The sequence below is a fragment of the Lissotriton vulgaris genome, chromosome 5, assembly GCF_964263255.1.
Source record: "Lissotriton vulgaris chromosome 5, aLisVul1.2, whole genome shotgun sequence".
Classification (NCBI taxonomy): Eukaryota; Metazoa; Chordata; class Amphibia; order Caudata; family Salamandridae; genus Lissotriton; species Lissotriton vulgaris.
Genome location: NC_141693.1, coordinates 1,961,556,377 through 1,961,581,956, shown reverse-complemented (window position 1 = coordinate 1,961,581,956; position 25,580 = coordinate 1,961,556,377). Strand labels below are relative to the sequence as shown.

Here is a 25,580-nt window from a genome sequence, read left to right as displayed (position 1 = left end):
GGCCGTATAGCCATCCGGGCCCGGGGCCTTGCCGTGTTTCAGCCGTGCAATAGCGGAGATGACTTCCTCCACGTGTATGGCCCTCTCCAGGTGGGCCACCTGGGCGGGGTCCAAGGCCGGGAGGGTTACTGATTCCAGATAGGCCTCAGCCTCTCCCGGTGGGGAGGGCTCTGCCGCGTACAGCGCCTCGTAAAAGGCACGGAAGGAGTCCGCCACCTCCGCGTCACCGGAAACCGGGACTCCATCTGCTCCCACTAGCTCCTTTACGACGTTGCGTTGCTGCGCAGCCCTGAGCCGGTGGGCCAGGAGCTTACCGCATCTATCCCCGCCGGTGTAAAAGGCATGTTTCAGGCGCAACGCCGCATACTCCGCCCGGTCCAGGTCTAACGCAGAGAGAAGTTTCCGCGCCGCCTTCAGCTGCCTCCAAACACGAGGCGCCCCTGTCCGGCGGTGAACCTGCTCAAGTTCCCTGACCTGCGCCGTTAATTCCTCCCTCTTGCGTTGACGAAAAACATGTATTTGAGATGGAAACGTGCATTTTCAGAAATCATACGCTTAGCTGACGTTTGTAGACAAATGGAGGAATTTACAAATATAGTTAAAGCTGATTGTTAGATATGGGGGACTGTAGTTGGCAATGGTTTACACCTTTGTCGAAGTGGGGATCCTTCTTCCTAGTCAGAGTAAGGGGGGTACACTTCTAAAATAACCCCTGCTCACCCCCTTTGGTAGCTTCACACGAGCAGACAGGCTTATCTCAGAGGCAGTGTGTAAAGCATTTGTGAACACATACAGTAACACAGTGAAAACACTACAAATGGACACCACACAAGTTTAGAAAACTAAGGAAAACTTTATTTAAACCAACAAGACCAAATACGACAAGATTCCACAATGCAATACTGTAAAAATAGGTTATTTGCAAGATAACCTTTAAATTGAAGAAATAGCTAAAAAGATATTTTAGCGGAGAAAACATGCTATTAGCAACGTTTTTCTCCATTGTGCTAAAATATCCAGCGATAGCGGCAAAATGCGAGAATATTGCTGGAAATCCAGCGATATTCTCTCATTAATGCCAATGGGGGCTAAATCTGATAATCCACCCCCTATTGACTATACAGGTAAGTCAACTTTTTAGCAGGCGTTAGTTTATAACGATAATCGCGCTTAGCGAGATTTTTTTTATCGCTTCGCCTGCCTTGCTAATAGGCGAAAGCTGTGTTAGCGACTGTTTTCAGTCGCTAACAGTTTGAGTACGCCCACTTTGCATGTCATTAGCGATAAATATTGCAGACATGCAAAGCGGGCCCCAAACCTGTAGCTATCGCCTAAAAGCTCTCGCTAACGGCTGTTAGCGACAGCTTGCTAATAGGGCAATAAAAATATTGCCTCTTTAGCGGGAAAAAGTCCCACTAAAGCGGCGATATTGCACTCGCTAATATGCCCCACAGTTCTTACGAGTCGGTAGCTCCGTCCGGGGCTACCTCGATGCTGAAAATGACAGAGTCTAACAGCTCCAGCTGAGCGCGTAAGTATGGGCCACCTAAAGCGTTGACAGACTCATAGACAGTATCATCAGCGTTGTTGCCGATCCCGATAATGCGAGTCGGTCGGGGCAACGGTTGCGGTGAATTGAAGCGGTGCAGTGTGTGGTGCCCTCACGGCGCGGTGCAGGCAGTGGCTCAGTGACGGTCGTCCAACGGCAGCGGTGAGGCCAAGGCTTGCGATGTGAAGTGTGGCAGTGCTTGATGCGGTGCTGGCAGGTCATGAAGCAGGCGATGAAGCCGGTTAGTGTTCGGGCTGGGCAGCGACGGTGTCAGTGACGTCCAGGCAGAGTGAAGCGAGGTGGTGCGGAGTGCGGTGTCCACAGGACACGGTGCAAGCAACGGCTCAGTGACGGTCACCCAGCGGTGTCGGGGAGACCAATGATGTGTGGCGAAGTGTGGTGGTGCCTTCTGTGGTACTTTCAGGACATGGAACCGGCAAGGATCTCAATGATGGAGTCCGCTGCTCTTTTCTTCTCCGGTGACTGAAAGTAGCAGTTTCAGAGACAGTATCCAGAAGGATGGTAAAGTTTTCGCTGTTCCTAAGACTTCTTAAAGAAGGGGTAAGCTCTACTTCCACGCCCTTAGAGCTACATTCTCAAGCAGGATACTCACACAGTTTCTCTCCTTGGTAGAAACAGCTACTGCAGGGGGCGTGGCTTGCGCGCCCAAATGCCGTGAGAGCGCTGTATTCTGCTGTTTTGGTCTTCGAAACAGGTCTACTGTTGGCGGAAGGCTCCGCGACCAGCATGTTACCGGCAGAACGGATTTCCAAGCGGCGAAGGCTCTAAATGACAAGCGGTAACTTTCTCTTCAGACGCGACGCGGGCGCCGCCATTTTGTGCGCTGAGCCCGTGTCGTCGGTTCGTTACCTGCTTTAAGCTTTTTCTATATGTTGGGCATTATTCCACTGCTTAGCTCATAATCTTCACCACTATGGCGTCATTTTGGTTGCTCCTGGCCATTTTTATGCCCTTGTTCCATGCGTGCAAATGACTCTATGCTGTCTCTATAACCAAACCATGACGCCATTTTCCTAATGCTTCAATTGACTGGATTTTGTCTCTCCTATCAAATATACATCGAGGATTGTTATTTTTACCTCATCACTCTACTTTTCGTATGCTCTGCGCATTTTCAGTGGTATTTATGAGGATGGTCACTTGTTTTTGTGTACTTTAACGCTGCGCCTGGTGTCATTTTTCCACATACCCCAGTGCTATCCTTTCTCAGCATTCTGCAATTTGTTTTCACCTGACTTACTGTCGGTGTTTCCTCTCAGTGATAGCTCCTCTGGTGCAATTTCTTTCTGACGGAGTATCTCTGGCAGCGTTTGCTGGCTCACATTATCATCATGGCTAATGACTCCAAGTTGTCTCAGACTGGTACCAAATCTAAGCGGCCTAAAAATGACCCGCCTTCTCCCATCAAGTCTTCCTCTAATCCTGTCCTCGACTCGATTCTTGAGGAGGTTCGCGGCCTCCAACCCTTTATGAGTGCGACTAATGACAGGCTCAAACAGATTGAAGACCGCTGGGTACTTATGGAAGGCAAAGTTTTGAACTTGGAGCAAAGGGTTAGCGACATTCAAGATGTTTCGAATAAAATTCCTCTCTTGGAGCAAGAAACCCACAAACTTAAGCTGCATACAGAGGATTTGGAAAATCGCAATAGCAGGAACAACCTACGCGTTTATGGTGTGCCGGAAAATTTGGAAGGTTTCTACATGGTGTCTTTTTTACAAAAATTTCTACAAGAACTTCTGGACCTCCAACCTACGTCATCTCCTCTGAACATTCAAAGAGCCCACCGACTTGGCCGCTTGAACTCTGCATCTAACAAACCGCGTGGCATTATTATGCTTTTTTTGGAATTCACAGAGCTGATGGCTGTGTTGCATGCTGCAAGACTAAAACGACGTCTCCAGTGGTCTGGTCACAACATTTTCATATCCCAAGACCTCTCGACTGCGACTAATGCTAGACGTAAATAATTCTTGAATCTTCAACCTCTGATGCGACAATTTCACATCCAATATGGCATTCTGCACCCTTGTTTCTACAAGATTACTCATAACGGCCGAACCCGCTCATTTGATGATCCTCAAAAGCTCCATGCATATCTCCAAAGTGCTTCTCCGTCGACGAGGGATACTGTGCCTTAATCCTTCTTCTTGTGTCTACTCTTGAATTTCTAACATGTCGCTTCTTGTCTTTCTCCCACTGTTAATGCGTTCCTACCTACTGTTTCGTTGTTTGTTTCTTCTTATTCATCTGTACTTTTTTATTCCTCTACTTTCCGCTCTTACACTTTTTTCCTCACCGTATACTTATGTCCTCTTTCTCGGTTGCTCATGGGGACGTTTCAGCTGCCAGGCGTATCCCTGCCCCTAATGCTTCTGTTTCTCGCTTACTCTCCGATCAGGCGTCTGTGCCTTGATCTGTTTACTTTTCTCTATCTTTTTTCTTGTCTCTTTTTTAGCTTTCCCTTTCTTTCTTTTTTCCCCTTTCCTCTTCCTACATTTCTTTTTCTGTGCTCTCTTTTTCCTAAGTGTTCTCTACTTTTACCTCCATTTTTACAATTATTGTTTCCTTGTTTTTTGACTCTTGCTGGTTCTATTATTGTGAGCGTCTTCAGAATCCACTGTCTAACTGGTATTTTTTGTCTTCCCTTTTGTAGTGATCTCCTTACCATGTGTCGCTTCCATTTGTCGCCCATCCTCCCCTCCTCCCAACATGTGTAATTTTGTCTCTTGGAATGTGCGAGGTCTTGGTCATCCTGTCAAGCGTCAGAAGGTATTGTCTCACTTAACCAAATTTCATTCACAGGTTGTTTTCCTTCAAGAAACACATTGCTCGGATGTTGAATCACTTAAGCTTAAGAGACATTGGGTGGGTCAGGTTGTATTTTCTCCTGCTGTTCACAAAAAGGGAGGGGTTGCTATATTGTTTCACAAAGCTTTGAATATTCAGATTATTTCCTCTCAAAATGATGATGAAGGACGTTGGGTAATGGCTAAGGTTGTTATACACAACAAGACGATGGTTTTGCTGAACATATATGGCCCTGTTCGCCCAGACCCAAAATTTTGGAAAGATATCAAAGTTCTCATTGCATCCATAGATTGCCCTAATTTTATTGTGGCTGGCGATTTTAACCAATGGTTAGACCCTTTTTCAGACCGATTGTCCTCTAGTAAATTTCAGCCTGACAAATGGGACCTGACAAATCTCATGAGAGTTTTCAATCTGCCATTGCCTCGCGTCCTTTATATGATTCCTGGAAAATGTGTAATCCTGATTTATTGGAATATACTTTTTTTTCAAATGTTCATCACACACGCTCGAGAATTGGTTATATTATGATTAGTAAGTCTCTCCTACCCTCCATTCAAAAATCTGTTATTGGCTCTATTTTTATCTCCGACCATGCTCCTGTTTACACTACCCTAGATCTCTCCCTTACCTCCTCTAAATTTAGTCGCTGGAAATTTAATTCTTTTCTTTTATCTGATGCCACTTTCATGAAAAAATGTACCGAGTTTTTAGATGAATATTTTTCTTTTAATAAGCCCTCAGACACCTCAATTCCCATCACCTGGGATGCTTTTAAAGCTTCTTTTCGAGCCTTTACGATTTCATATGTTTCTACAAAAAAGAAGCTTAATAGACAAAAGTACGAAGATCAGCTTAAACAGATTAAAATCCTTGAACACATATATTTTACTTCCAAATCCTCCTCTGCCCTCCAAGACTTGATTCTCGCCAAAACAGACCCTAACAAAATTATCGCTAATGAAGCTTGTCACACCCTCCTTAAAATAAAATCTAAATTCCATGGTGGCCAGAATAAAGCAGGGAAAATGCTGGCCAATTATTTGAAAATAAAGTCAGAACGCAAAGCTGTTGGCCCAATCTTTAATGATTCTCTTAATAAATTGGTTACCTCTGATGAAGACATTGCTGAAGTATTTCACAACTATTACCAAGCCCTATACTCCGATGATACACAACCCTCTGATGCAAACTTTTTTTTAAATTTTTTTTAAAAATTTTTGAAAACCTTTATTGTGCATGAATAAAAGAACAAATACGGGCCTACAACCGTCAGGCCGGCCACGATACTTCGTCAGCACAGGTGCAAGCATTACAGGTCCCCAGCAGCAATAGTTAAAAGTTCAGCAATCAATGAGCGTTACACTGGGAAGAATCATGTCGCCGGGGTAGAGGAGAAATGAAGGTTAATTTTTAAAAATGTTTTTTTTTTTGCGTTTTCATCATAAGATAGGTCAGTGAAGAATAAGAACTAAGAAGATTCGAGTCCGCACAATGGCTTCACAAAATGGGTAAGCGGCGTTGTAGCTGAAAACAACAGTGGAAGTTAACATCAAGTACAATATGGCGGTGCAAAACAACGGCAAGTCGTCATCCATCATTTACGCACCCCAAACAGCGCCGCTCCCTCCCTGCCAACCCCAGCCCAGACCCAGAGTCGAACCAGATTAAGAAAGCGCAGAAAATAGAAAAAAGAAGCCCCATAGAACTAAAAAATACCAAATTACCCCGCCCACCCTGCAACATTGTGGAGGCTACGGCCTACACCCCCCCCCCCCCACAGAATGCCTGTCGCCCTTTAAAGAACCCGAAATATAGACAAGAAAGAAGAAGGAAGAGAATGGAGAAAGAAGAATAACATTAACACCTGTAATATAGGGAGTGAGAAAGAATAAATCAACCTAAACTCCCAAAGAGAAGAAGGTGGGGAGGAGCCACTCGATATCAGGTCACCCGGAGATCCCGGCCCTCCACAGACTCCCACATCATAGATATCGTCCATTACTAAAGCGTCGGTACAAAATCAATCAGCTATTGCAATGCAGTTGGAGAAAGTCATCGTGCGATGCGTGCCCATGAAAAATGTAAATCAGTTCCAACCCCATCCCCGTCAGCCAGCAAAACAGTTAGTGACACAAAAAACCACCTAGCCCTGACCCGATCGTGGATGTAACTTTGAGCATACTTCCCCATGAGAGCCCTCCCCCCTGTGCACAATAGGACAGTATGGCCGCTTGAAAGAAGAAGACAAAGCAGGATCTCAAAATGGCCGCCGACTATCGTTAAAAGGTCCTTTGTCCACCATACTTAGGTCCAGAAGGGCATACCTGAAATATGGGGAGGAAGAAAAGAGTATCCTAATCTAACCTCCCATAGAACAACCAAGAACGGGGGAGGGCTAATACCACTTAATCTCTGACCCCCCAACCCACACCGAACCTCCACCCAAACAACCAGGATCAGTCAAGGAACAACCAGCTGGTGTACCCTCAGCCACCCATACCCGGAACCTCGAACCACAGAGAAACACAAAGAACCAACTCCACAATTTATGTCCTGCAACAGCGACAGTACACTCTACCGCAGATCAGGATAATAAGAGCATCTTCAGCCCTGGCCCCTACGATCTGGGGCACCGACGTGGTCCGGCTGTACAGTGGCCATGGTGGACTGGAGAGATAGACGGAGCGATCTTGACATAGTACAACGTCGCCCAGCAGAGCATGTCCACATCAAAGTCCTGCGATCAACGATGACAGGAAGGGGGATCCCACGTTGGTTCAGAGCGCTCGAATCAGTCAGCCAGAACAAAGCCATCCGCATCAGGGGAGAGTTGCGATCGATGCCAGCCGAACACAAAGGAAGAACCAAACATGGCGTCCAAGGACAGCTCGCCAGCCACACCTCAGAATCCCCGTCCACATGTAGCCGCTCACGAAGATCAATCCGCGCCGGAACATCACCAGTCTCCCTCACTCTCAGGCTATCCGGACACAACTGGGTAGGCTCCCCACTGTAATAGGGGTCAGGATGCGGAGAAGTGTCCTGCGGACGGGCGCCATCAGAGACATCCGGAGTAACATGGGGAGCGCAAGCATCCAGGCGAGCCATTAAGTCCCGGGCATTGTCCAGCAGTTCAGATCGGAAAGAGCTCAACGCCCGCATGATGTCTCCCACACTCACTGGCACTGCAGAGGCGCACCGGGCAACAGATCTCCGCTCAATGGGCTCGTAGCAGGGTTGCAGCTCGCGAGGCTGGTCATCACCGTCTCTCCCGTCTGGATAGACGTATAGTCCGGGTGCAGGATACGTGCTTTCGGGGAGCATAGAAGCAGTGCACGCCACCCCGGCGCCATGTACGGCGCCAATGCAGTAGGAGCAGCAGGGCATCTCGCTGGCAGCAGCCCGGAGGAATCTCAGGGGCAAGGAGCACAATGAGCAGTATGGCATCAACCCTTCCGCCTTCGGAGAGTAGCGAGCCAGCAGCGCCGAGAATGAACCAGGGCGCAGATACAATGTTACACTACCGGCTCCAACAGTATCGAAGCGCAAGATCCATCGAGGCTAAACCGAGCCCCGCAGCAATAAACACGGCGCCGCCATCTTTCTCTGCCGGTCAAATCGCCTCCGTAGCGTGTCCTTGAAGAGTGCAAAGATGGCCGGTCATGCCGTGAACAAAGGAACCGTCCCGCTGCCGCCAGCGCCGAGGAAGAGACAAGGGCGTCCCGGTACTTCCACTCCACGGAGCGAGCAGGGAAGCACACCGCTGGATGCCAAATCGTCTCCCGGCCCCGAGGATGCAGTGTGAGAACAGGATGGGCAGCAGGAAAGATCACGGGCCGGGAGAAAGCGGAGGGATCGGCGGAGCCGAGGGATCAGGCGGCCATCTCGGATTCAGGCTAGGCTCCTCCCCCTCTGATGCAAACTTAACGAAATTTTTTGATGGCCTTCCTTCCCCTCCTTCCCTCCCGGTGGACTTCTCTCACTTGGAACGTGAAATTACTCTCCAGGAAATTACCACAGCCATCCATTCTCTCAAAAAATCAAAAGCCCCTGGCCCGACGGTCTGCCTGTCGAGTTTTATTCCTCTTTCCATTCCTTTTTTGCCCCTAAACTCCTTCAGTTATTTAATTCTTTTATTTCTGATGCTAAGGCCTCTGGGTCCTTTTTGGATGCTTTCATTGTCATTATCCCCAAACCTGACAAGGATCACTCACAATGCAAAAACTACCGCCCCATATCTTTGATTAATTATGATTGTAAGATTTTTGCTAAAATCCTTGCCTCTCGCCTTGATTCCATTGTCCCTCGCTTAATCAAAACAGACCAGGTGGGTTTTGTTAAGGGCAGACTGGCTGCTGATAATGCTCGCCTTTTTTCTAATATCATTGCTCATAGTAAGAATGTCAAAGTCCCCTTGGCAGCCCTTTCCCTAGATGCTGAGAAAGCCTTCGATCGTATTAATTGGCAATTTATGTTCCGTAAGTCAAGTCAAGTCAAGTCAAAGAATTTATATAGCGCACTACATACCCAGAGGGTCTCAAGGCGCTTAGGTAGGGGAGGAGGATTACTTGTCAAATATCCACGTTTTAAGTTGCTTTCTGAATGCTAGGTGGTTCTGGGTAAGGCGAAGGTAAGTGGGGAGTGAGTTCCAGGTTTTAGCTGCCAGGTATGAGAAGGATCTACCTCCCATGGTGGTCTTGTTGATGCGAGGTACAGTGGCGAGGGCTTGGCTGGAAGAACGTAGTTGGCGGGAGGGGGTGTAGAAGGACAGTCGTGAGTTGAGGCATTCTGGTCCGATATCATAGAGTGATTTGTGTGCGTGGGTTAGAAGTCGGAAAGTGATCCTCTTATTGACGGGTAGCCAGTGGAGGTTTTTCAGGTGACCAGAGATGTGTTCGTTACGCGGGATGTCTAATATGATCCTGGCTGAGGCGTTTTGGATTCGTTGGAGTTTTTTCTGGAGTTTAGCGGTAGTACCTGCGTAGAGGGTGTTTCCGTAGTCCAATCGGCTCGTGACCAGAGCATGGGTGACTGTTTTTCTAGTTTCGGTGGGGATCCAGCGAAATGTTTTTTTGAGCATGCGAAGAATGTTGAAGCAGGATGAGGAGACGGCGTTGACTTGTCTGTTCATTGAAAGTGAGGAATCCAGGATAACGCCTAGGTTCCGTGCGTGGTCTGTCGGGATGGGTGCTTTTCCAAGGGCTTCCGGCCACCAAGAGTCGTCCCATGCAGAGGGGGATGTACCTAAGATGAGGACTTCTGTACCCTCCAATGGTTTGGTTTCGGTCCAACTTTTATATCCTTGGTTAAGCTTCTTTACTCCTCCCCCCGTGCCAGTATTTTTGTTAACAACCAATTTACCAGATTCTTTTCTTTGACCAGAGGCACAAGACAAGGTTGTCCCCTTTCCCCTTTGTTATTTATTTTATGTCTTGAGCCCTTTCTAGAACGCATTCGTTCCAATCCTGCTATTACTGGTGTAGGAAGGTACATCCTGACTATGGTTGCCCCCAACTTTTTGCCCTGTGTTTTAGCTGGTTTTGGACATAGTCGACCTGGGACCCTGCCAATCAGGACCCCAGGCCTACTGCTCTCTCTGTAAAATGGATTCCATGTACCCTAGGTACATTTCCAATTGGTACTGGGCCACCTTATCAGACCCTGTAACTCAGGGCATAGGTGTACCCAGGGCCGCCAGGGGCTGCAGCATGTATTATGCCACCCCTGGCTGGCCTCCTAAATTTGACACAACTGGCTGCATGACAGCTGGGGCAAAGTCGTGTACTCACCCTTTGCTTTAGGTATAGTAGCCCTATATCTAACCGTACAATGGACGCACGAGTTCCTATCAGTCACTCCTATGGCAGGCCTTGACAATCCTGAAGGCAGAGTGCGTGGGCTCATGTGAACTAGGCTCTGGCCCGAGCCGAGCCCGGTTGCAGCTTGCGGAACAACGACCCAATGGCTGTTCCATGATAACGCGTACCACATCGGTAACTTCGGTGTCGCGTTATCAAGACATGTCGAGTAAGGTGTCATACGAATCGGGATGCGGCCCCCTCACCAATTCTGGCGACGAGGTTAGCATTCCGCCCTTCTAGAGGGACACGACATGTACGTAACTGTGAACCCCGGTTAAAGTTAACTAAAGCCTCAGCTCCACAAAATGGATGCTGCCACCACAGACACGAGTCTGACCTCCTGCTGCTGGGAGTCCTTCCAGCGAGGGGCGCTTGGACAAAGGGTTTCCTGTCAAGGGCGGTGTTCGCACCGTCCCAGACAGGGTTTGTGTATTCTGGGTAGGTAGGGCTTTTGCGAGAAGGTGACTGCGGAGTGGCACCCCGGTGCTCACTACGCATCTGCCGGTTAGAACCAGTTCCAGGGGCGCCAGCCCTGGCCTGGGGAAAGTCCGGCAGGGGAGAGGGGTGTAACTACCCCCCTTCCTGGTCCCACCCTTAGGGCAGGACCTAGTCATGTACCCACCCCTTTCTTTAGGATAAAGACCGGAGCGGGGACCCTTCCAAATTAGATCATCTTTGAATCAAGAACTACTTTCTACGAAAGGACATTCGAGACTCTTCTCAAGATTTCTCCCTTGTGACTAAGGAGTAGTCACCCTGCATCAGCGGGCACCATCTAAGAACTCTGCGGTTTGCTGTAAGTCCTTCCTCAAGGAATCCGACGGCCCAGCTCGACGAGAACCGGCTTCCCTGGCACCTCTGACCTCTACCCACGTCATCAGCTCAGCTGTGATCTGTGGGTGCGACGAGACCTCGAGGGACCGGCCATCATCAAAACCTGCACGCTTTCTTAACCAGCACGACCATCGAAGCCATTCTCTGGTGAGTGCTCTGGGGTCCGAGAAGCCCCGACCCTGAGCCGCTCCAGCACCGAAGTGCAGTCTCCCAGCATCTCCACGATCTGCGTGGGGCCCTTCTGCTCGCTGCTCAGCACGTTGTCTGGTCACTAGCCGCTGGCTTGTGCCCTTCTGTGACGACATCCGACAATCAACGCTGCTGGTCTGGTTGCTCCAGACCGGCCCTTGCTCCCCTTTTCCGAGAGGAGCACCCCGGACCCTCCTGGTCCATTCAAGACGCCATCTTAGGCCTACCACGTGGCCCTGAGATCTGCCAAGGCTTGTTGCCCCAATCCTGGGCCCAGCGACGCCGACAGCATCATCCTTCGTGGGACAGCTCACACCTCCATCCTGGTCGCCGGCAACGCCTCCTGGTCCGTGAGACTGCAGAGCCTAGCGTCGCCCACTCACCTGGTCGAGGTGACGGCCAACCGGTGCCCTCCTGGTACCCTCTGACTACTGGCTAGTAGTACGAACTTGGTCCCCTCTGCTTTCAGGTATCAACGATCTCTGATCCAGGCTTGGATCTCTACGAACTATTCATCACTGGTCGCCGGCCAGCAACTCCTTTTCTTCCGGCTCCTGGCTCGTCAGCGAAGACCCCCGACGCCTGTAAGACTTGTGCAGCCGCAGCCCTCGTGGCTAGGTAACTCGGCATTTCGGTGCCTGCATAGCCTCTTTACTCTAGGGTCCTGAGTCCCTCGCTTCCGACTTGCCTTATCGGGTCCGCCCGAGACCTCTAAACTTTCCGTGTCCTCGGACACTTGTTTTAATTGTGCACTTGAAGTATTTTCCTAAGAGATTTGGTTTGTGCTTAGTACCCTGTCCTCATAAAGAGTACAGGGCTGTTGTGAATCTTAATAAATATCCTGTTTATTTTCATAACACTTGTGTGGTGTCCTTTCACTTGGTGTTCAAGGGGTACATGTGTGGTAAACAGCTGGCTTAACACGCCCTCTCGAGTCTTTAGCCTTAGACTGCTCGTATCCACGCTACTAGGATAGCTGGTCTTTAGGTTGACTTACAACCAATCATCATAAGGGTCGTTTGGAACGATACATAGCGGTCGCTAGAATAGCGAACGCTGCATATCGGGCCAACTTCTCACATTGGTGAGAAGCGGTTGGGATTTGAGCTTGCTGTTGTTTTACCACACGTATCCTAAGAATATCTTGTTGAAAGATCGCATAAGTACTGTTAGTACATATAACTAAAGCTTAGAATACTCTGAGTTCTACTGAACCAGCTGTTGCAGCTCCTCAAGGCTTAGCACACCTTGGCTGCAACTCTTAGCAAGGGAACAGTAGGTAAACACATAGTGTAGGTAGGTGCATCACTTACACCACACTAGAAACAGTATGTCGGACAAAGGAGGAAACTCTGAGTCTCCCCTTGTGTCAGTTGACCCTCCACAGGTCATCCCTTCAAGATATACTGTGCTGAGCTTCAAGGAGTTAAGACAAGTGTGTCACTCCAGGAAGATCAAGCAGGGGTCTAACCCCACAACGTCCTTTCGGATTGGTCTCTTGGAGACTTATGATGCCAGAAAAGCTGAGACCCTTCCCAGCTCTTCTAATCCAGAAGGAGACATGCCTCCCCTTGAGGGAACCAGAGGCGATCCTGACCTCATCCACCTCTCAACTGAGACTGAAGATGTAGAGGACGATGAGAATGAGGATCCCTCTGGGGATGAGGCAGATAAGGGACAGGTAGAAGTCGGTAGACTAAGCAGGTCCAACTTAAGCAAACATGACAGTGGTACTGGGGGACTCCTGGGGCCACTATCAGGTCAGCTTAACATTGGGAATGGACGAGCCAGATCTCTGTCAAGAGAGTCTGGCAGATCCTTTCGAACCAATGGCTCTCTCAACTCTTCTCACAGAGGAATGTCTTCCCCTAAGAGGAGAGTGTATGAAGCTGAAGAAAGGGCAATCAAACTGAGGATTGAAAGGGAAGAACTTGCCCTGGCCAAAGAGAGACTTGCCCTTGCTAGAGAGCAAGAATTATGTGGGCTACAGCCCACTGGTGGCAGCAATAAACCTAGCAATAGGGAAAGGAGTTTTGATACAAAGCACCTGAATAAGATAGTGCCCCCCTTTAAACAAGGGGACGACATCCACAAATGGATTACTGCTTTGGAGAGGGCCTGCACTGTGCAAGGTGTTCCCCAGAGTCAGTGGGCAGCTATCTTGTGGCTCTCCTTTGAAGGTAAAGGTAGAGACAAGCTCCTCACCACAAGGGTAGAGGAGGCTAACAATTACCAAGTCTTGAAGAATACACTGGTTGAAGGGTTTGGCCTAACCACTGAGCAGTACAGGGTGCTGTTCAGGGATACCCAGAAAACGCAGTCTCAAGATTGGTCTGACTTTGTCGATTGTGCCACTAAGGCTTTTGAGGGCTGGCTACTGGGTAGTAAGGTTACTGATTTTAAAGGATTGTATAATCTAATTATGAGGGAGCAAATCTTAAATAATTGTCAGAACCAGTTATTACATCAGCACCTGGTAGACTCTGATCTGACCTCTCCACAGGAATTGGGTAAGAGGGCAGACAAATGGGTCAGAACCAGGGTCAGGCCTAAAAACCAGGGTGGTGACCAGAAAAAGGAATCGACCAAGCCTCAAGAGAAGGGTGGGGATAAATCCACAGAGAAGACTTCCCTAGGGCCCCAAAACTCCAACAAGGGTGGTGGGTCCCAGAACACTCCTTCCGAACCGAAGAAACCCTATTGCCATACCTGTAAACAGGTGGGTCATTACAAAAGTGATGCCAGTTGCCCTAAAAATGGTAGTAATAAGGGAAATATACCCCCAGGTAATACTCCTAAACCTCCTGTTACCACTAGTGGTAATCCCCCAGTTGGTGGGAGCGCCCCCAAGAATGTGGTGGGCATTACTCTGGGACAGCAGGAGGACTATGGCCTAGCCAGGTTCCCTGACCACACTCTTGTCTGTGAGACTGGCATGGGGTTTGCCAACTTCACTACTGGACCCCACATTTTGGGAAAGTATAGACAAGAAGTCTTATTGAATGGTCAGAAAGTTGAGGCATTCAGAGACACAGGGGCCAGCCTCACCATGGTGAGTGACCATCTGGTCCCCTCTGCTCAACTGACCCCTGGTTTTACTTATCAGGTGACAGACATTCATGGAATGAAGAGAAGGCATCCCATGGCAGTAGTCAAGCTCAGCTGGGGTAATGTCACAGGGCCCATGAGAGTGGCAGTGACAGATAACCTACCTGTAGATTGCTTACTGGGGAATGACCTGGAACTCTCAGCATGGGCTGAGGTGGAACAAGAAACTCATTCCAGAATGATAGGCCTATCCCGACAGGTGAGTGGGGCAGTAATAGCTACAGCCCCAGTCCAAGCACCATTCCTCCCTGAAAAGGTTGGAAGGGCAGTGGTAGCCACTGCCCAGGCTCAGACAGACTTTCCAGAGCAGGATAGGAGGGCTGTGACAGTCACAGCCCAAACACAGACTGAGTGCCCTCCTGAAAAGGTTGGCAAGGTTGAAATGGTCTCAGCCTCTACTCAGACAGATAGTGAGGTTGTGAAGCCTGAAACAATGGATCACTCCACTCAAACAGAGAGCATTGAGGAGGAAGAAGAGTCTTCCCCCTCCCAGACACTAGGTGAGAGCCAGCCTCCTCAGGGAACTGACTCTACCCCTGTTGAAGGAACTGCCCCAGAGGTAGTCAGGCCTAGCCTGGCAGAGCCCCTGATGGCAGTGGACCCTTCCCAGGTGGGACCCAGTCTGGAGCAGGTAACCTGCACCTCTCTACCCTGCCTCAGTCAGCCCAGGGCTGAAGAGATCAGGGAGGCCAGTGGTGGACCCAAAAGGGCCCCCTGTCCAAAGGAACCCCTTAATCAGCAGATTAGGATCACTGAAGCTGGTAAATCTAGCCAAGTGAAAATAGAACAGACTCATGAGGGATCCCCCTTAAAAGTAGTTAGGGAACTCCCACAGCTGGACACTGTTGGGCACAGCCAAACATGGGGCCTAAAAACCCCAGACCTGACCTGTCCCTCCAGTAAGCCAAACAGAGGGACTCAGCCTCCAGCTTTAGGTAGCCAGAGGCTGACCCTGAGAGCTCAGTGCATCTCAGCTAAAGAAAGAAAAGCACACATGATGAATGGTGATTGGAGGAAGTTGAGCCCAAAGGTAGAGGAGCCTCACTTCAGTACTCCATCCCAGCATCAGCCTTCTTCTTTCCCAAGACACACCAGAGACAGAGATTCCCTATGGTGGAGACCCTCAGATACCCTTAGGGTGAGGGGTTGCCTAGTGGACATGACACAGGGGGAAACCAAGCCAGAGCTGGTCCTTCCTTATATGGCCACTTAGGTAATAGAGGCTTACCTGGACAAGGATAGCCTTATATCCTTTCGTTTGGGGGGGGTTGTGTAGGAAGGTACATCCTGACTATGGTTGCCCCCAACTTTTTGCCCTGTGTTTTAGCTGGTTTTGGACATAGTCGACCTGGGACCCTGCCAATCAGGACCCCAGGCCTACTGCTCTCTCTATAAAATGGATTCCATGTACCCTAGGTGCATTTCCAATTGGTACTGGGCCACCTTATCAGACCCTGTAACTCAGGGCATAGGTGTACCCAGGGCCGCCAGGGGCTGCAGCATGTATTATGCCACCCCTGGCTGGCCTCCTAAATTTGACACAACTGGCTGCATGACAGCTGGGGCAAAGTCGTGTACTCACCCTTTGCTTTAGGTATAGTAGCCCTATATCTAACCGTACAATGGACGCACAAGTTCCTATCAGTCACTCCTATGGCAGGCCTTGACAATCCTGAAGGCAGAGTGCGTGGGCTCGTGTGAACTAGGCTCTGGCCCGAGCCGAGCCCGGTTGCAGCTTGCGGAACAACGACCCAATGGCTGTTCCATGATAACGCCTACCACATCGGTAACTTCGGTGTCGCGTTATCAAGACATGTCGAGTAAGGTGTCATACGAATCGGGATGCGGCCCCCTCACCAATTCTGGCGACGAGGTTAGCATTCCGCCCTTCTAGAGGGACACGACATGTACGTAACTGTGAACCCCGGTTAAAGTTAACTAAAGCCTCAGCTCCACAAAATGGATGCTGCCACCACAGACACGAGTCTGACCTCCTGCTGCTGGGAGTCCTTCCAGCGAGGGGCGCTTGGACAAAGGGTTTCCTGTCAAGGGCGGTGTTCGCACCGTCCCAGACAGGGTTTGTGTATTCTGGGTAGGTAGGGCTTTTGCGAGAAGGTGACTGCGGAGTGGCACCCCGGTGCTCACTACGCATCTGCCGGTTAGAACCAGTTCCAGGGGCGCCAGCCCTGGCCTGGGGAAAGTCCGGCAGGGGAGAGGGGTGTAACTACCCCCCTTCCTGGTCCCACCCTTAGGGCAGGACCTAGTCATGTACCCACCCCTTTCTTTAGGATAAAGACCGGAGCGGGGACCCTTCCAAATTAGATCATCTTTGAATCAAGAACTACTTTCTACGAAAGGACATTCGAGACTCTTCTCAAGATTTCTCCCTTGTGACTAAGGAGTAGTCACCCTGCATCAGCGGGCACCATCTAAGAACTCTGCGGTTTGCTGTAAGTCCTTCCTCAAGGAATCCGACGGCCCAGCTCGACGAGAACCGGCTTCCCTGGCACCTCTGACCTCTACCCACGTCATCAGCTCAGCTGTGATCTGTGGGTGCGACGAGACCTCGAGGGACCGGCCATCATCAAAACCTGCACGCTTTCTTAACCAGCACGACCATCGAAGCCATTCTCTGGTGAGTGCTCTGGGGTCCGAGAAGCCCCGACCCTGAGCCGCTCCAGCACCGAAGTGCAGTCTCCCAGCATCTCCACGATCTGCGTGGGGCCCTTCTGCTCGCTGCTCAGCACGTTGTCTGGTCACTAGCCGCTGGCTTGTGCCCTTCTGTGACGACATCCGACAATCAACGCTGCTGGTCTGGTTGCTCCAGACCGGCCCTTGCTCCCCTTTTCCGAGAGGAGCACCCCGGACCCTCCTGGTCCATTCAAGACGCCATCTTAGGCCTACCACGTGGCCCTGAGATCTGCCAAGGCTTGTTGCCCCAATCCTGGGCCCAGCGACGCCGACAGCATCATCCTTCGTGGGACAGCTCGCACCTCCATCCTGGTCGCCGGCAACGCCTCCTGGTCCGTGAGACTGCAGAGCCTAGCGTCGCCCACTCACCTGGTCGAGGTGACGGCCAACCGGTGCCCTCCTGGTACCCTCTGACTACTGGCTAGTAGTACGAACTTGGTCCCCTCTGCTTTCAGGTATCAACGATCTCTGATCCAGGCTTGGATCTCTACGAACTATTCATCACTGGTCGCCGGCCAGCAACTCCTTTTCTTCCGGCTCCTGGCTCGTCAGCGAAGACCCCCGACGCCTGTAAGACTTGTGCAGCCGCAGCCCTCGTGGCTAGGTAACTCGGCATTTCGGTGCCTGCATAGCCTCTTTACTCTAGGGTCCTGAGTCCCTCGCTTCCGACTTGCCTTATCGGGTCCGCCCGAGACCTCTAAACTTTCCGTGTCCTCGGACACTTGTTTTAATTGTGCACTTGAAGTATTTTCCTAAGAGATTTGGTTTGTGCTTAGTACCCTGTCCTCATAAAGAGTACAGGGCTGTTGTGAATCTTAATAAATATCCTGTTTATTTTCATAACACTTGTGTGGTGTCCTTTCACTTGGTGTTCAAGGGGTACATGTGTGGTAAACAGCTGGCTTAACACGCCCTCTCGAGTCTTTAGCCTTAGACTGCTCGTATCCACGCTACTAGGATAGCTGGTCTTTAGGTTGACTTACAACCAATCATCATAAGGGTCGTTTGGAACGATACATAGCGGTCGCTAGAATAGCGAACGCTGCATATCGGGCCAACTTCTCACAACTGGTATAACATTTTCCTCTGTTGATACTAAACTATCTGCGTGTGCTGATGATGTCCTCATTTACATGTCCAATCCAGAATCCTCCCTCCCACCTTTTTTAAATGAAGTTCAGTTGTATTCTTCCATATCAGGTTATAAGCTTAATCTATCCAAAACGGAAGTCCTCCCCCTTAACTCAATATGTTTTCAATACATGTTTAATAACACTGATTTTGCATGGTGCCCATCTAAAATTAAGTACCTTGGTATATGGTTTTCTTCCTCTCTAAAGGATACCCTTACATTAACCTTTGATTCATTGACTAGTAAAATTCAATCCCTTCTTCAAATTTGGTCCCCCTTATTTCTATCCTGGTGGGGTAGACTGGACACCATCAAAATGATGATCACCCCTCATGTTTTGTACACTGTTTCTATGCTCCCTTTCAAAATTCCCAAATCCTATTTTTCTCGTATTAATTCTCTATGTACAAAATTCCTGTGGAATAATAAACATCCCCGCATTGGTTTGCATAAGTTGATCCGACCTAAAAATGAAGGTGGTGTTCGATTCCCTGATTTTAACTCATACCACTCTGCCTTTTTGATCAAACAATCCTTCTCCTTGGCATATGACTTCATTGATACTCCTGTCCCTAAGTGGGTTCTCCTGGAACGCTCCCTTCTGAAAGATTTCTCCTTTCAACATATCACCTTTATGTCAAATTGTACCTTTTTATCCAAATATCCCATTTTGAAATATTTCCAATCTCTATTACAAACAGTTTTTTCCTCTACCCTTTCCCCTCTTCAATGTTTTTTATCCTCTGTGGTTTGGTACAACAAATTTCTTAGATATAAAGGAAAATCGTTCTATTTCAAACACTGGAAGGAAAAGGATATACTGTTTGTACGTCAATTTTTTCATGACTCCTCTCTTATTTCCTTTCCAGTTTTGCAAAACCTGTTTCATTTACCTTCAACATTTCGCTCTGAATATACTATTATAACATCTGCTATTCAATCTCACTTGTCTTCCCTATCTTCTTCTTCCGAGTCTTTCTCTTCCTTCACTCCTGTCACTCCACTTTATCCTTTATTTTCTACTCAACTCCCTAAAGCTGCTCTTGTATACTCAATTTTATTATCCAATACCTTTGATCGCTCCAAATCTAATGTAGAGACTGCTTGGGAGACTGATCTTGATGTCTCCCTCGATACTGCAATGTGGGATCGGTTATGGTCCAAGATTTTTAAAGTTTCCATTGCTGCACGCATTACCCAATCCTTACTCTTTATATATCATAGAGTTGTTATTACCACGGTTAATATTCATACATTTTCTCATGCCTCTTCTCCTTTATGTTGGTCTTGTTCCAAAGTTCCAGGCACTCTAAAACACCAACTATACGATTGTTCCCCTGTTTTATCTTTTTGGACTAATGTTTGGAATATTTGCATGAAAATGTTATCTCTCTCTTCCCCATGATCTTTTTTACACATATTTTTAGGTTCTTTATCTGATGATATTGATATTGTTGCACCCTCTTCTGCTAAATTATTAGACCTATGTATTGCTCTTGCATTTAAAGTTATTTTATTGTGTTGGAAAGATAATTCTAAACTGTCTATCCACACATGGTGGAACTACATTTGTGATGAACACAGAATTTCTATTGCTTCCTCCACCTCTGTACCTCTAAAAATTAAATCCGATCTGTTATGGCTTCCCTTCACTTCATATCTTTCCTCTAATCTCTCTCCCTTACCACATGCTATTCTTCCCACATGATTCCTCTGGTTACCGTCTTTTACTCTTCTCTCTTCTCTCTCCCCTCTACTCTTTAATTCTCTTTCGTTTTCTTCTTTCCTTCTCTTTCTTTCTTTTCTTTCTCTCCTTCTTTCTCCCCCTTTTCTTCATAAAACTCCTCTGGACTGATGTCATTTAATATTATATTCATATGTACTTTTTTTCTAATTTTTCATGACATGTCTTTTGTATTACTTTTTATGCCTAATAAAAAGTTCTTAAACAAAAAAAAAAAAGAAACAGCTACTGCAGGCCAACCCCAGACAGCACACATCAAAGGGGCAGTACTCCTCCTTCAGTTTCTTCCAGCTCTTCTCCTTGGCAGAGGTTCTTCTTGAGGTCCAAAAGTGATCTAAAGTTCAGGGGTCTGGGTCTCACTTTTTATAGTACAAACTCCTTTGTTCTCTGGAGGCAGAGAGTGTCTGTGCTCAGCCAAAACCAGTTCTGTACTCTGTGGTGCAACTTCCCAGCAGGAGGTGGAGTCAGCATTATCCAAGGCACACTAGGCCCACCCAGGTGTGAAAAAAATCTCCTTCCCCTAGTCTAAAAGGAGTGCAGGTCTATTCAGCCTGGCCCTGACTCATGCAGGAAAGGCAGGACACACATCAAACCCACCACTGTGGCTGCCTGAGTTAATGCACCTCCCCATCCCTTGTCACTGCAAAGCCAGAAAGTCAATCTACAAACCAGCAGAGGCACACAGGATGGCTAAGCAAGAAAATAGCCATGTTCTAAAAGTGGTATTTTAAAACACACAATATAAAAATCATCTTTACTAAAAGATGCATTTTTATATTTTGAGTTCAGGTATATTAAACCATCTGTCTATCTTGTCCTAATGGGAAGTTATATTTATAAGATGTTATAAATCAACTCAGATTCTATTCTATGAGACAGATAGATAGCCTTTCAATAGTGAAAAATGAAATACACTGTATTTTGCTATCAGGACATGTCACACACCTCAGTAAATGTCCTACCTTTCACCCGCGCTTATCCTCCCCTCTTACACACATGCAAAATATGGCAGGAACAAAAGATCTTCAATAAAGAGCCCCTTCGCGGGTGCCCATCAGACATTGCAGCGCCAGTCTGACAAGGAGCAGAACCCATATGATGAAGCATGACACCTAGCTTGCTGGGTGTGTGAGGGTTTTAGTTTCGAAAAGGGAAATTCCCCACCCTTTTTTCCTTTTACTCTCTCTTTACGATTCGATAAGAAAAAGGTCTTTCCCTATTTAAAAGACGGGTACACCGCCACAAAAAATGGACACTCGTCTGATGAGAGCTCAGATACTGGCAGCCGGAGGGGCTCCTCCGGCAGCGATTCGAGCGGTGGCTATCCCAGTAATCGTAACCAACGACGCCCTAATTTTAATCAAGGGTACAACAATGGTCAGATGTTCCATGGGCCACCACAGATGATGCCCCCTTGGCAATATCCTTTCTTCCCACAAGGACCGCCACAGTTCTCTCCATCTAATCCACTTTTTTTAGGCAGAGGTTGGGGCAGAGGAAGAGGGCGCAAGCGAGGAGGTCAAAGGGGCGTGCAGTGGCAAGATCAGACAACCACACCATCCTCGGTGGAGACCAGGAGCACAACCAGGGGAAGGAAAGTCTAGTCGTCAACCTCTCCAATAGAACTCTTACCTCAATTGAGACAAATATCCTAGAAAAAGGCTTAGGATTCGTCCCCACTCCGGCCCCAGACAGCTTCAATGAGATGTGTGAAATCAAACAACTTTTCAGGAAGGTACAACTGCGTTCCTTCTTTCAGGTCAGACCTGAAACTGAGAGAACAGACACAGGGCTACGAAAACCATCCACATTCACGCCGACAGATAATATGGTCCCACCTGAGGTACTATCGTTTTAGGGGGCGGTTCTCAGGAGCCTGGCGAAAAACCTGTCACACACAGCTACAACAATCTGACTACAGCTGAGAGACAGGCAGTTCAATCCTTGGCTACCGATACCATCATTGTAATCAAGTCTGACGAGGAGCAGAACCCATGTGATGAAGAATCACACCTAGCTTGCTGGGTGTGTGAGGGTTTTAGTTCCAAAAAGGGAAATTCCCCGCCCTTCTTGTGCCACTACCTTTCGCATACACAGGACCCTGCCCATGGGGTTACTCTGGGCCTACCTTAAGGGTGTCTTACATGTACGAAAAGGGAAGGTTAGGGCCTGGCAAGTGGGTGCACTTGCCAGGTCGACATGGCAGTACCAGACTATGCACAGACACTGCAGTGGCAGGTCTGAGTTACATTTACAGGTTGCCATGTGGGTGGCACAATCAGTACTGCTGGCCCACTGGCAGCATTTGATTTACAGGATATGAGCACACACAGTGCACTGTACTAGGGACTTATCAGTAAATCAAATATGCCAAATATGGAATCACCAATACATAAACACAATTTACTGGGAGAGCATATGCACTTTAGCACTGAATAGCAGTGGTAAAATGCCCAGAGTCATAAAACCAACAAAAACAGGGTCCAAAACAGGAGGCCAAAAAGTAAAAAGTCTGGTGATAAACCTACTGGAAAAGCCAGGTCTAACACAACCCCCTTCCAGCCTAAATGCAGGGTAGACTAATCAAGCCCTTGATGGACTTCTCTGCATGGGGCAATAGAACCTAGACCTGGCCCACAACAGCGGGGGCACGTTCTAGTTCTACCTCGTGCTGAACCCAGTTTAATCCCTCTGTCCATACTCTCAGGGTCCACCAAGCTAACCCCTGGGGAACCAACCTTCTCTCCTTGGGACTCATTTGTGCAGCACCTAACCTTAAATTGCTCACAGGTGTGTCCTAGCAAGTAGACAGTGCCCATGTGGGTATGAGTTATACTGTCATCCGATAATGCCACACACAAAGGCACCTCCTTATCTATAGGTTTTCCAACTAAATACACATGTCATTTAAGAGACCGCAGACTAGCCTTAGTAAGAGCTGCGCATCAAGATGTTGTTTCTGCGCATAAAGATGTTGCTTCTGCGCATGCTGGTGTGGCGGCCACAATTTGTTGCTACAGCAACATTATTGGGGGCACTGGTTATGCAAACAGGCCAAGAATTTGGTCCTTTGTTATGACATTTGTCAACAAATTAAATCTTCCACCTGTGGCTCGTCCACTGCAGACACACCTGTTGATTTCTAACAAGCCTTTCGGCTGCATTTATTTGGACCATTGTGGTCCTCTTACTTTAGGTGGAGCGTTTAAAAGGTTCCTACTTGCAGTCGAATCTTGCCCCAGGTTCCTCTGGGTGTGGCCACAATGCTTGACTGATGTTGCATTGTTAATAAAGATCTGCAAGTCTTTATCAGAACATATGCAAGTGCTGCATTCCACTCGAACCAGGGCCCTGCTTTAGCCTCTAAGACTTACACAGATTCTATGGCTACCCTGGGTGTAGACATACATTATTCTTTTCCATATCGGCCTGAGGGTGATTCTGTTGTGGAGAGGATGAACAGTGACTTAAAGCAGTCCTTAACAGCAAGAGTATTAGGTACAGGGCATAGTCAGATCCACCATCTATATGGGGTACAAAGAGCATTTAACAACCTCCCTAAAAGATCTCTGGGTGGCCAAATCCCATACAAGGTCCTTTTTAGAATCAAAATGTAGGTTCCAGACCTTGACAGTCCAAACATTGTTGCAGCAGCCATGCCCTTTGATGTAAATTATTGTTGTGCTGTCTTCCAGGACTTAGAGAAGTGCCACAATGGCCAGTTTAACGAACAATCGAAGATGTCTCGCGCAGGTTTCCACAAGTTCGGGATATCGTTCGAGAAAGGATTGCAGTAAAGAAAGAATTTGGCCCATTATAGCATGCACCAGTGCCAGTCCTTGTAGTTCAAGGTACAAAAACTGTAATTTTGCCACCACTTGCTGGTTCTAAAGACAATTTTTTGTCTCCATTGATCACATGAAGTTATATCATGTGGCAGATTCTAAAAAGTAGGCCACGAGGAGTCCTTGGCAGTTACCTAACTCCTCTCTCTACCATACAGGATATTCCTATGCAGCTTATGAGCTCCATCAAAGCTGGTCCCCCCAGCTGGAGGGGGGGGGCAAATAATCAACTCCAGTTAATTCCCAATGCCGCAACAAGTTCCAGCCACACAACTGAAGTGAGTACTGTACTTACTACTGCGTGTACTGCAACTGATGTCGTTTCTACTGATTCACCTCTCTTGGATTTTATTGGTTCTCTTACTATACCTGTGGTACCAGTTTTTCAACTAACTCCTTCTAGTTATTATGTGAGATATGATGATTTTTCATCAGACTCTTTTGATAGTTCCTCCATTTTAGGCTTGTATTTTCTTTTCATGGCTAAAATCCACGTATCTGGTGTTTCCTTGGCTATATGTTTGGGTAACACTTTCCTTGGTTTTCCTATTCCTGTAGATTGGATTTGTGACTGTTTTCTTTTTGCTCATCAATGACCATTATCAGCCAGAACACTCTGCCACAGAACTGGTTGATGAGGTGTTACAGCCTCATTCATCTTCACATAAATTAAAAAGAGACTTGTCTCTATTGAACATTTCAGCTGTTCCAGTAACTGACGGAATTGTTTGGGATAAAGTGCTTTACAACATCTTCGGACCGACAGAAATACTGCTGATTGCTTCTGTATTCAGGGTTTCAGTGGGTGATGTTATAGTACCTGGATTACATTCTGATAATTGGGATGTTGAAACTGTAAACTCCATGCTTTTGGAGCTGGAATACCAGAATCAGAGGATCTGTACTTAAATTCTGCTACTTACAGTGAAATGTTCTGTTATCATCATTATAGACATCATTATTTGCATTGAGCTAGAGTCCACACACGTTTTATTTGTACACAATGGGAACATTGCCCTACTCCCCGAAAAGGGAGCTCAAAAACTATAATTCACATATTTTTCCGGATATAAAGCATCAGACCCGAAATCGTATTATTTTAAACGTATCCCTGCACCACCAAAGAAATACATGCTTACACAAACCAAGCTAATATATACAGACTTGTTTGTTACACAATTAGCTGTGAAAGACTATGATTATTGGAAGGATACCATTTAATTCCAACACAAATGATTTTTGTAAATGATACAGTTCAGCAGACGACTGGACTAGGTCTGGAAAATTTTAAAACATGAATACACCAAATATTCCTTCCATTTTCCGATTTGATATTTGGCAACATCTTACAAATTATACTGAACAACAGCTCAATAGCATGCTACAGAATGGTACATTTAATTCCACACTTTCATGTCTGAACAGGTGATTAATGTGGACACTGGACACAAATGGTTATGGTCTTTTTTTGAATTCCACACCGGGGTTTAAGGCAAGCAGACCGGCAACTGCTATTCCCACTCTCAGCACTCACGTATTGTCACCACCTACTCGGTGAGGAAATTGTGCCAACAATGGTTGGAACATTCCACACTATCTGAAGTAAAAGAACATCTTTCTTTCCTTTCGGAAGACATGGACCCATCTGACTTTCTATTAAATCCTAAGTCTCCTCATTCAAAAATATTTATTTATGCCACATATAATGACATTTTGAAGTGATCACAAATGGAAGCTGCTGCACTTTTATGACAAATTGATTAAAATAGTTTGGATAAAGTACTTGCTGTTG

General features: G+C 47.5%; 1 pseudogene; it reads left to right on the top strand.

Annotated features, from left to right (window-relative positions):
• Positions 1 to 2,901: 2,901 nt before the first annotated feature.
• On the top strand, positions 2,902 to 24,759 carry LOC147717878 (uncharacterized; annotated as a pseudogene).
• Positions 24,760 to 25,580: the final 821 nt, after the last annotated feature.